Consider the following 9,226-nt stretch of genomic DNA (forward strand, 5'->3'; position numbering starts at 1 on the left):
TGTGCTTTTCCCACCCCAGCTCCTCCTTTCCCACATTTCAGCTGCTGTAGGAGCAGGGAAAGAAGGAAACACAGCAATAATCATTACAGCAAATAATTATTTGTTAAAACCCTCTAAAATTGTGGAGAGTTTAAGGAATGCTCTGTCTTTACCCAGCTCTGTCTTTCCTCACCCCAGCTCCTCCTTTCCCACATTTCTGCTTCTGTGGGAGCAGGGAAAGAAGGAAATATAGCAATAATTATTATAGCAAATAATTATTTGTTAAAACTAAAAAAACCCCCTAAAATTGTGGAGAGTTTAAGAAGCGTTAAGGTACCCTGTCTTTACCCACCCCAGCTCCCCTTTCCCACATTTCAGCTGCTGTGGAGCAGGGAAAGAAGGAAAACTAGCAATAATCATTACAAGCAAATAAGCAAATAATTATTTGTTAAAACCCTGTAAAATTGTGGAGACTCTCTTAAATCGTGAGATAAGATCCTGTCTTTACCCAGCTCTGTCTTTACCCAGCTCTGTCTTTCCTCACCCCAGCTCACATTTCCCACATTTCAGCTGCTGTAGGAGCAGGGAAAGAAGGAAATATAGCAATAATTATTATAGCAAATAATTATTTGTTAAAATCCTCTAAAACTGTGGAGAGTTAAAGGAATGCCCTGTCTTTACCCAGCTCTGTCTTTCCTCACCCCAGCTCCTCCTTTCCAACATTTCAGCTGCTGTGGGAGCAGGGAAAGAGGGAAACACAGCAATAATCATTATAGCAAATAATTATTTGTTAAAACCCTGTAAAATTGTGGAGAACCTCTTCTCTAAAATTGTGGAGAGTTTAAGGAATGCCCTGTCTTTACCCACCCCAGCTCCTCCTTTCCAACATTTCAGCTGCTGTAGGAGCAGGGAAGGAGGGAAACACGGCAATAATTATTATAGCAAATAATGATTTGTTATAATCCTCTAAAATTGTGGAGAGTTAAAGGAATGCCCTGTCTTTACCCAGGTGTGCTTTCCCCCACCCCAGCTCCTCCTTTCCCACATTTCAGCTGCTGTGGGAGCAGGGAAGGAGGGAAAGGCCGATTCTGCAGTCTGGGTGCTGCAGAAGGGTCAGGGCTTTGCAGAGAGCTGCAGGGTGATCAGCAAATTAATGAGCAGCTCAGGGCTGGCATTGGTATGGGCAGCACACACTGGCACAGATGCACTGCTGGTGGCTTGGCAGGAAATTCACTCTGCTTTGCCCCTTCTCTGCAGCTCTCATGAGAAATATTAGCTGTGAGACTCAGTTCTCTCTTAAATTCACTGACCACTTTAATTTATAATTTAAAGAAATTAAAGAAACTTTAATTTATAATTTACAATAGTTTAAAATTCATCTTTTTTCTATCTATAGAAATATTACTGTAATCATTCATTAAAAATAATTTATTTATTAATTTAATAAATAATAATTTATAATTTAATAATATTAAAAATTTATTTATATATAAAAATTTATTATAAACCCAATAAATTAATAAATATTAATTATAAAAATAAAATTTTTAAATTCATTATAAAATAAAAATAAATAAAATTAATATTTCTGGGCTTGGCTGTTCTCAAATTCCCTGACCACATAGAAACTTCAATTTATAGTTTAAAACAAAATGAAAATAAATAAAAGTAATAAGTTAATAAAGAGTAATTATAAAAAAACTAAATAAAAGTAATAAGCTAATAAAGAGTAATTATAAAAAAACTAATTGTAAAATAAAAATAAATTAATAATAAATAAAATTAATATTTCTGTGCTTGGCTGTTCTCAAACTCATTGACCACATAGAAATGTTAATTTATAATTTAAAAGTTTAAAAAAACTAAAAATAAATTAAAGTAATCAATTAATAAATAAAATATTAATTATAAAAATAAAACTTTGAAGTTGCTTATAAAATAAGAATCAATAAATTAATAAATGAAATTAATATTTCTGTGCTTGGCTGTTCTCAAGGAAATAGGTACAGGATGCACTGAACAGCCTGCACGCCTTATGGGGAATGGCACTGATTTTTCTCCCTGGGACAAGGGAAAATAGATTTTCTTCATTTGCTAATCTAGAGAAAAAGCCTGGCAAGGAAAAAGCGCATCCTGATGGGCAATGGGATGGGGTGCATGAGCTGTAAAAACTCAGCTCCCCAAGGAAAGCAGCTTTTCCACCACCAGCCCCAGAAATTCTGTCACAGCCCCCAGCCCAGGGAAAGGCTCTGCTTCCCTGCCCTGACAAATACCCACAATCCCAGGTGAGACACAGATTACAGAGAATTATTTGATGTTTTCCTCACCCACAGCTGGTTCCAGCCACGTCTGTCAGCACTTGGCTCCTGGGGAGGCTTCCTCTTCTCTAAAATATAAATTTTGATCTGTGTTTTTTCTGATCCTGAACTGGTTTGAGGTGTTTCTCTCACCAGCACTGATGATTTTGCTGCAGGAGATTTCTCAAAGCTGAAACAGAACCTCAGTAAATCAAAGCCTTTCAAAGGCAGGAATGAGAAAGATGTGAGAGTGCAAGCGGGGAGGGAAATCCTCCACACACCTCCCGGGAAAGTCCTGAACAAAGGAATGGAGAGCTCATGGGAAAAGGCTGACCCAGCATCCCTGCAGGGGTGTAAACATCTGCCCTGGATCCCTGCACTCCCTCTGGAGCTGCCCTGCTCCAACCCTGCCTGGGAAGGGCTTGGGAAGGATCCTGGCAGCAGCTCTGCCCTCAGGATCTCTGCTGCTCACAGTGACCCCAGATGGGCTAAAATCTCTTTTCCCAGCCTGGCAGTCAAAGAAGGAGTCAGAACTCTTCTATTCTCATTCTCAAGGTTGTTTATTGTTTCTGATCTATAAAATTCTTTCTCTGGCCTGCTGAGGTCTGTTCAGGTCAGACAGAGGCACTCTGGTGTTATCTTTTATACTAAAACTACATGGACATTATTTACCATGACTTCCCAATCCCTATCACCTGTGTTAGACAGTGAGCTTCTACTCTAAACCAATCCCAAAGTCCCAACATCACAGCAGAAGATGGAGGCCAAGAAGAAGAAGGAGAAAGGCTGAACACACCCAGATTCCTCCATCTTGCCTCCTGAACCCCCGTTCTAAAAACCCCAAAAAATCTATTTTTCACCCCGTGATAAACTAGTTATTATTCTGCTTAGACTTTCATGGCTCGCAGATCCTCATATAAGGTTGGTAACTTTTCCATAATCAAAGTCACAGGTGTCTTGGGCTCTGTGCCAGGGTCTCTGAGCCCCCTGGCAGGGTTTGGGCAATCCAGGACAGACAGAGGGATGTGCTGAGTTCTGGGTTCTTGCACTGCTCTCTTCCCATCCCCACGCAATTGGAAATTGCTGCTCCCACACCCCAAAACCATCTCCTGCCACTTCTCCCAGAGCTCTGAGCTGCCCCTCATCTGAGCCTGCTCATTTCTGGATTTTCCAGGGCATAACAGCATTCCAATAACCCAAATCAGAGCTGAATCTGTGACCTCTGAAGGTCCCAGCTGGGAACAAACCAGGCTCAGGCATCGCTCTGAGATGGGGAGACCCTGGGGTCCTGCAATGGATTTGGGGGCTGCTGGAAAGACTTTTCATCACTAATAACTCATCTCTGTGCTTGCAGTGAAAGCCACACCAGCAATATTTGGTTTTCCAAGGCTCACAGGCTCAGTGATGTCACCCAGCTCTGAGATTCTGTGATTTAATGCATGAATCCAAAGGTACAGGGCCACCTGCCATCACGAAAAAATAATTAAATAATAATTAAATAATAGAGTTTGGAAACTGCAAGGTGAAACCAGAACAAAAATTGTGAGGCTGATGAAGTGATCTCATTTCATTCCTGGAAGGGCAGAAGTGTAAACAGTCTGGAAGTGGATATAAACATTACAAAATACACTGAAGAAAGATGCATTCTAATTCTGGAGGGGTAGCATGCCTAAAAATTTCAGATTTGCAGTAAAGAACTACATGGGGGAAGTCAGGGGGCGTGACTTACATTTGATTACAAGTGTAACCAAACTTACTATCTAAGTATATTTCTATTTCTATTTATATATTTATATTTATTTTTATATTTTATATATTTATATTTATATTTATATTTATATTTATATTTATATTTATATTTATATTTATATTTATATTTATATTTATATTTATATTTATATTTATATTTATATTTATATTTATATTTATATTTATATTTATCGAACCTTCAGTTCTAACTCCTGTTGCTGCAGCTGCAGAAGAAATTAACTCTTAGCTGCTTTTAATTTCTTTCTATCTGATCACCCATTCTCCTTCCTTTTCCCTTGGGTCCCCTGCTTGTTAATCTTACAGGTCATGGAGCTTTATTAAAATAACACACCAGGAAGACATTGTTAATTATTAATAAAGGCTTTATAGATTTCTTTTCAATAATTTAAACTCATTATGGTCAAAGCTATTACATTAAACACCAGATCAGTTGGTACAGATGGGATTGCTGACAGGGAATTGTCACTGTAATGTTATCCTGACTTGGAAGGTGTCCATTAATTAACACTTAAAGCCCAAGTTGGAGTCATAAAAGATTTTTTTCTTGCCATCTCACATATAGTGGTTTGTGGGAATCAGAAAAACAGAAAACTCTACAGACACTGAGGGATTTGATCTGCAGCCTTGGAAGAAGCTTAGATTCTATTGTATGTAAATTATACGTAAATTACATCTATTTATGTAATATATATTTTTCTAGTTTTCTAGTTTTCTATAAAAATATAAATTTCTATATAAATGCATAAATATGAATGAATTAATTTATATAATTTATATAAAACATACATTATATTTTATATAATTTATAATTCATATAATTATATATTATAATATAGAAATTTCTGTATTAATTTTTACAGTTAATTTATGTAAGATTTATTACTATATAATTATTATTTTATATATAATATTTTATATATTATAGAACATAAAATATATATCTAATATCTAATATATAATATATAATATATCATATGTCATATGTCATATATCATATATCATATATCATATTATAAATTTATTAATTTATAAATAATAATTAATTTTATATATTTGATATATATCAAACATTTGAGATATATATCAAATATATATCAATATATGTTATATATTTGATATATTTATATATCTATGTTATATATAAAGAATAATTTATATATAACATAGATATATAAATATAGATTTTGATATTTACACATATATGTACATTTTATATATAATTATATGTAAAAATACAGTATACAGACATTAATCGAAAAAATCATAAACTTGTATTTCTATAGTTGTAGGTGAGAATATGCCTTAAGTAAGTGAGAAACTGGACTGATAAGATGGTGAAGGGTTATATAAAATAAAAATATTGTGATTGTATAAAATAAGCTGAGAGTTTAGAAATTATAACAGAAGCCAATGTGTGCATGTGAGTTAGAGGTTGATTGGATAAAATTGGATTTGCAGTGCAGCAGAAGTGAGTAAAGATGATAGGTTAGAAAAGCAAAATAAATCCTGTTGTAACTATCTATTGGGTTAGAAAGTTCTGTATTGCCTTGTGACAAAGAACTTGTGACCGCTTTGAGCTGTGGCTGAATTCTTGCTCCTGTTAAAATAGAAATTATGCTGTGGAAGATACTTTTTAAAGAAAGGACTCGCGCTAGATTGCAGCCTCAGGACACCTGAATCTTTCAAAGCAAGAATTTATTGCTCCATTATCAGAAGAAACAAACTTCTTGTTAGGATTCAGAGGAAGAAGCTGACACTGCCCAGACAGAATCCTGTGTTTGAATGGAATTTCTGCATCATGGATGAGGTGTATGAATATGCAACAGGCTGTTGCTTTTAAGGGTTAATCCTCTGTTAACTGTGTCCTTTTTCGGGCTTATTTTGCCCAGAAAAAGGTACCCGGACTGTCCATAACTCTTTGTTTCTATTGTCTCATATTGTCCTAAATCCTAATTGTCCAAATTTCTATTACTATTTTTATACCCATTTCATTATTATTAAACTTTTAAAATTTTTTTCACACAGGGCTGCACAGAGCACTCACAGGTCACCACCCTTGGGAGCAGAACAATTTCTGCTGTGACCCAGACCAGAGGGGCTGCCTGAAATAGGAATCTCTTAGAGATTTATTTCACACCCAAGATAGCTCAGCTACCTTAAAAGGGGTATAAAATCAGCAGGATGGCTTCTGTGGTAGTGTTGGAAACAAAAAAGTTTTAATAAAAGGCAAAATATCAAAACTTTACAGGGAAAAACAAGCCAGGTGCAAGAGGTTCTTGCTGCTGGTAAAACACCTCACAAAAGCCATTGGTTTATTTGTTCTCTTCTTTTTCTGGTGAATTGCTCAGGTGGGACTTCCTGGCTTCTGTCCAATTGGTTATCCTTAAGTTTGAGGTGAAGTCCCCCAGGGCCTATGAGATGCCTTTTTTTGCTAATTGAGAAGAGAATCTTCTGGGCTTTTTTCCTTTTGAAGGAGACAAAGGATAATTGTGTCACTCACATTCCTGCAGCTGCCTGTCCCTGGCTGTCCCTGCTCTGCTCCCCATGGCTGGGGAATGCTTTTTTGGCAGGACACCTGCACTGGCAGTGCTGCTCATTAATTTTCCTGCAGGCACTAATTAGGGGCCTGGAGTCCTGCTCGGTTGCTGTGTGTTTCATGTGTCAGTTCCATTTCTTCCATCTGCTTGTTTTTGTTTCTCTCTTTCCTGTGCTGACTCATCTGCCCGAGCCAGGCAGCTCCTTGGCTGTGCCTCTGGGGAGCTCTGCAGCAGCACAGAATTTACAGAATTCACAAAATTCACAGAATCACAGAATCACCAGGTTGGAAAAGACCTTTAAGGTCATCGAGTCCAACCCAGCCCCAACATCTCAGCTCAACCCTGGCACCCAGTGCCACATCCAGGCTTTGTTAAACACATCCACGGATGGGGACTCCACCACATCCTTGGGCAGAACATTCCAGAGCTTTATCACCTTTCTGTAAAAAATTTCTTCCTAAAATCCAACCTAAATTTCCCTTGGTGCAGCTTGAGCCTGTGTGGCTCCTCCATCCTCTGCCTGTGGGTCCAAGGCCCCATTTTTGGGTTTCCTGGTGCTTTTGGACAGAACTGCGATGCTTGGGAGTGAGGGCCATGGCCACATTCCCCACACACCTACTGCTGCTTTTTTTATCCTGAGTTACCTGCCATTAACTTCAGCACGTTCTTTGGAGCTGTTCCCATGCTGACAATACCAAAACTTCCCTTTTCTACTTTTCTATCTACTCCTATTTATGTATTTTTTTCATATATATAGATATATATATACAGACACAATATATATATTATGTGTGTGTGTATATATATATATACACCCACATATATAGAGGAATACATATACATATACACTACATACATCTATATATATCTGTATATATATATTTATATCTGTATATCTATAACTATATTTTTTCATATATGCAGACATATGTATACATACACAATATATATATTATGTGTATATATATATGCATACATATATAGGAATATATTTCCACTCTATATATCTATATATATCTATATATATCTATATATATCTATATATATATATCTATATCTATATATATATATCTATATATCTATATCTATATCTATATCTATATCTATATCTATATCTATATCTATATCTATCTAATCTATTTATATTTTTATCTAGATCTATAACTATATTTTTTCATATATGCAGACATATGTATACATACACAATATATATATTATGTGTATATATATATGCATACATATATAGGAATATATTTCCACTCTATCTATCTATCTATCTATCTATCTATCTATCTATCTATCTATCTATTTATATTTTTATCTAGATCTATATTTTTTCATATATACAGACATATATATATACAGACACAATATATATATTATGTATATATATGCACATATATAGGGAGCTATATATATGCACTATATATCTATATATCTGTATATATCTATATATTTATATTTATATCTATATATCTATAACTATTTTTTCATATATATAGACATATATATATACAGACACACATATAGGGATCTATATATATGCACTATATATATCTGTATATATCTATATTCATATCTATATATCTATATCTATTCTATATCTATATAACTATATATCTATATATATAGATATAGATATAGATATATAGATAGATATAGATAGATATAGATCTCTAGATATCTCTACATATATATATATATATTATATATGTATACGCACACACAAAAGACTCCCAAACTTCTCCTAGCAGGCTCTGTTCTGGTTTGGAGGAGAAGGGACCCAACAATGAGTTCATTTGCTCTGCCCTGTGGTTGTGGCTCTCCTTTTCTCCTTCAGACTTTATTCTTTTTTTTTTTTTTGCCTTTTCTATTCTTCCTTTGATTTTGCTTCCTGTTTTGTCTTGTTTATTCCTCTGTAGAGAAGGAGAGTGAGGGAGAGGAGCTCCTTTGAAAAGTCTGGTTAAATGAGCTACTGTGGGAGCCCAAACACTCTTTATTAGACAAGAAAGCTGGTGCAGAAGCAAGTGGCAGAATATTAATCTGCTTGCTGAATTGTGGCTGCAGAGAGCAGCCTGGGAGGGGCAGAGCAGGGGACAGGGACTCTCATTTGCCCAGAATTCAATCCCACTCTGAAGCCACAAGCCCAAGCCTCCAAAAAAGGCTCCCAGCAGTTCATGCCTGGGTTGTATTCAAGGCTGACAGATGAATGCTTTGGGTTCAGCTCAGCTGTGGCAGCATTTGCATTTTGGCTTTCATCAGCTCCTCATGAGCTGCACATTTCTGTGTCCAAACCTCCTCTGGACATGTCTGCATCCGAGTCTGGTCTTGCTCACTCAGGCAGAATGCACATTTTTTAGGCTGATACAAATTTATTTTTGTAATTTTTTTGGCTGTTCTAGAAGCAGCTGGGCACAAATTACTTTCACTCCAATGTCATTATTATTTTCATACCACAGTTAAAGCTGTGCTGAGCGTGGTGTGAGGTGAGCAGAAATGACACTTCCCTCCAGCACAGAAAATAAATTAATGAAACCAGAACAGGAAGTTTTCAAGGAAGATCCCATCCTTTTTGTGCACTGGAACTGGTGCTCCCACAGCTCTCTGAGCTGAGCCTGATGTGCTGTGCCCATTCTGCACCGG

This window comes from Zonotrichia leucophrys, chromosome 27 (assembly GCF_028769735.1).
Source record: "Zonotrichia leucophrys gambelii isolate GWCS_2022_RI chromosome 27, RI_Zleu_2.0, whole genome shotgun sequence".
NCBI classification, from domain to species: Eukaryota; Metazoa; Chordata; class Aves; order Passeriformes; family Passerellidae; genus Zonotrichia; species Zonotrichia leucophrys.